At 46.5% G+C, this 3,941-nt stretch overlaps 1 long non-coding RNA gene across 1 annotated transcript; it reads left to right on the plus strand.

The window, feature by feature from the left end:
* The first annotated feature begins 731 nt into the window (after positions 1-731).
* LOC138651711 (uncharacterized) lies at positions 732-1,974 on the plus strand. Its single transcript, XR_011315519.1, has 2 exons — positions 732-890; positions 1,366-1,974. It is a non-coding gene; the product is annotated as an uncharacterized lncRNA (long non-coding RNA).
* Positions 1,975-3,941: the final 1,967 nt, after the last annotated feature.

A 3,941-nucleotide genomic window follows, 5' to 3' on the forward strand; every position in this document is an offset into this window, starting at 1 on the left:
AGGGAAGCGGGCGGTACACTGTTTTGGGTTATGGTGGCCTATGGCGCGGCAGATGGAAGAAGCGATGCGGATGGTATGCTGTTGTGACTGGTCGTGACTGGTCGTGACTGGTGTGCTACAGCGTGGTAGATGGAACTCAGTTTGTTCGGCATGACCGCTTCGTTCCGCCGCTGAAGCGATGCGGATGGTACTCTGTTGTGACTGCTTATGACCGGTTGTGTCTGTTGAGCTAGAGCGTGGCAGATGGTACAATGTATGGTCACCATGAGCGCTTTGTGTGGCTGCTGTAGGGAAGCGGGCGGTACACTGTTTTGGGTTATGGTGGCCTATGGCGTGGCAGATGGAAGAAGCGATGGTAGGCATGAGCGCTTTGTGTGGCTGCTGTTGTTAAGCGTTTGGCACACTGGCAAAAGTATTGTTAATAGGACTCTTTGTCAACCATGTAATTTTTTTTTATAATTACTTTTTAGATGTCAAATCGTGTGGAGTTCATCAGGGATTTCATCGAGATTTATCAGTCTTTTCCCTGCCTCTGGAAAATAAAATCTCCTGAGTATTGTAACAGGGAAAAGAGGAGGGAGGGTTACTTACAGCTCATTGAGCTTTACAATCGTCAGGCACCAGATGAGGCAGCTAACGAAGCAGTTATTAAAAAGAAAATCCAGGCGCTCCGCACGGTCTGGAGGAAGGAGCTGAACAAGGTTCTTCAGACTACAAGGTCCGAAGCTTCCACTGAAGAAGTTTATGTGCCAAAACTGTGGTATTTTGAGCATCTTAATTTTCTGAGGGACCAAGAGGTGCCACGGACTTCAACGTGTCTTCGATTGTTGGCACCTGTGGAACCAATAGTTTCGGAGAACCACGCCGAGCAGGAGTCACAAGGGCAACAAGTAAGTAGCTCTTTGGACGAAAGTTCACCAATGTGTCCTATAATTACATAATTTTTCTCTGCATTTTAGGTTTTATACTTCTGATTATCACATCAGTTTGAAGTTGTTACAAAAACATGTACACATAAGTAACCCTGTCGCAGTCAAGTATTATATGGGGAACTTAATATGTATGAAATGGAGATATATGTAAACCATACCATCTAAGCAATATAGAAAATAGTATCGCTTCAAGCTGCCGATGTACTCTTGTTGAGACTATTTAGACTATAAAATATTGGTCAGGTTCCCATAGCAGTCAGAACAGTGTAGTTCAAAGTATTCAATAAAAGGGAGGGTTAAAGAATATTACTAAGCATCAAATATATTATAATCTTTTTGTTACCTACTACGAATATATAGTTTGGATGCGGTTATGGTGGTACTACTTTTTGTTGCCGGGTTCATAACTTGTTTTTTTTTCCCCCCCCCCCAGGATGACAGTGCGCAGGAGAGTACACTAGACTGTTCACAGGACTGCACAACAACAGATTTAGTGGAGGCTGCACCTGCCAGGAGTCAATCGAGGCAAGGTCCAAGAAAACGGAAAGCCACCTCAGACGCCTCAAATGAACTATTGAGCCTGGCAAAGAAGGTGTTGACAAGAAATGTTAGCCCTGCGTTAGAGGGGTTTGGACACTATGTGGTTGACAAACTGGCAAAAATGGACGACAACCAAAGAATACTAGCAGAGCGTCTGATTCTGGAAGCAGTAAACAAGGGTACTGATGGCGATTTGGACAAGAACACTTGTTTGGTCTCTTCCCGGCCAATACAGCGGACAGAGCCATCAAATTTCAATGGTTGGTCACAGGGTCAGACATCGATGCGACACAATCCTCACGTTTCCCACTTCGGCCAGCCACCCCCTAATAACTCCTACACACCAATACCTTTACATATGGCTTCGCCCATCAGGCACCAAAATTTTCAGCCGGAACAATCGTCGTATCATAATTTGTGATTTCCTAACTACTTTTACATTCCTTTTTTTTTATTGTCTTGTTAAAATAATGTTTCAAATAAAAGCTTTTATTATAAATTCTATCACTACTTTTTGATTGGTGTGTCTCAATCACAGCACTGTATGAGGGAACAAATTAACGTAACAAATTCATGTACAGTTAACTAAAAAAAAAAATCGAATGAAAGTTTAACAAAATCTTTTAATTGGAACAACAAAAAATGGATTATTGGCCCGCCTACAACTGCTGGCACATGTCCCGCAGCTTCTGCAGCTCCTCCATTGCCACATTGTGCTGCTCCTGAATATGTGCCATAGTGTGGAGTAACTTGTCTATGCCGGCTTCAATATCCTCCTTGTTGACAGTGACGAGAGCTGTGGGTCAAAAAACATAACATTAATAACACAGTAGTCTCCCGATGTGTCTTTGCTTCTGTGAATGAAAAAAAAAAAAAAAAGTAAGCAAAACTGACTTGGGGGGGAAGGGGGGGAGGGTGGGGGTTTGGGTTGGGGGTGAAAGAGTGGGCCTGCAACAAAATCAAAATAACTTAATTGTGGGAACCTACTAGGATGTTGAGGCACGGAGGGCACTTCTGGATCTGAGTCGCTGTTGAATGCCTCGTGCTGTCGGCGGCGGCGCTGTCTCTTTGCCTCTGTGAAGGAAAAAAAAAAACAAGGTCTGTCAGCATATATGGCAACAGTGGCTGCCGGGGGAGGGGGGGGTGTTAAGAGGGGACCTGCAACTTAATCCAAATCACATAATTGTGGGAACCTACTAGGATCTGGAGGAGTTGACCCGGAGGGCACAGATCCAGGAGAGGCTGGGCGGGATGCCTCGTGGCGGCGGTGGTGCTGTGTCTTTGACTCTGAAGAAAAAAAAAATAAAATTTTTTTAAAAAAGTTCTGTTAGCATATATGGCAACACTGGCTGCCGGGGGGGGGAAGGGGACCTGAAACAAAATCCAAATCACATTATTGTGGGAACCTACTAGGATCTGGAGGAGTTGACCCGGAGGGCTCCGGGACATTGGACCCTGAGGGCACAGAGCCAGAAGAGGCTGGGCGGGATGCCTCGTGGCGGCGGCGGTGCTGTGTCTTTGCCTCTGTGAAGAAAAAAAAAAAAAAAATTTTTTAAAAAAGGTCTGTTAGCATATATGGCAACACTGGCTGCCGGGGGGGGAAGGGGACCTGAAACAAAATCCAAATCACATTATTGTGGGAACCTACTAGGATCTGGAGGAGTTGACCCGGAGGGCTCCGGGACATTGGACCCTGAGGGCACAGAGCCAGAAGAGGCTGGGCGGGATGCCTCGTGGCGGCGGCGGTGCTGTGTCTTTGCCTCTGTGAAGGAAAAAAAAAAAAAAAAAAAAATTAAAAAAAAAAAAAAGGTTGGTAAGCATATATGGCAACACTGGCTGCCGGGGCGTGAAGGGGACCTGAAACAAAATCCAAATCACATTATTGTGGGAACCTACTAGGATCTGGAGGAGTTGACCCGGAGGGCACCGGGACATTTGACCCTGAGGGCACAGAGCCAGAAGAGGCTGGGCGGGATGCCTCGTGGCGGCGGCGGTGCTGTGTCTTTGCCTCTGTGAAGAAAAAAAAAAAAAAAAATTTTTAAAAAGGTCTGTTAGCATATATGGCAACACTGGCTGCCGGGGGGGGAAGGGGACCTGAAACAAAATCCAAATCACATAATTGTGGGAACCTACTAGGATCTGGAGGAGTTGACCCGGAGAGCTCCGGGACATTGGACCCTGAGGGCACAGAGCCAGAAGAGGCTGGGCGGGATGCCTCGTGGCGGCGGCGGTGCTGTGTCTTTGCCTCTGTGAAGAAAAAAAAAAAAAAAAAAATTTTAAAAAAGGTCTGTTAGCATATATGGCAACACTGGCTGCCGGGGGGGAAGGGGACCTGAAACAAAATCCAAATCACATTATTGTGGGAACCTACTAGGATCTGGAGGAGTTGACCTGGAGGGCTCCGGGACATTGGACCCTGAGGGCACAGAGCCAGAAGAGGCTGGGCGGGATGCCTCGTGGCGGCGGCGG

Source organism: Ranitomeya imitator, chromosome 1 (assembly GCF_032444005.1).
Source record: "Ranitomeya imitator isolate aRanImi1 chromosome 1, aRanImi1.pri, whole genome shotgun sequence".
Taxonomy (NCBI): Eukaryota; Metazoa; Chordata; class Amphibia; order Anura; family Dendrobatidae; genus Ranitomeya; species Ranitomeya imitator.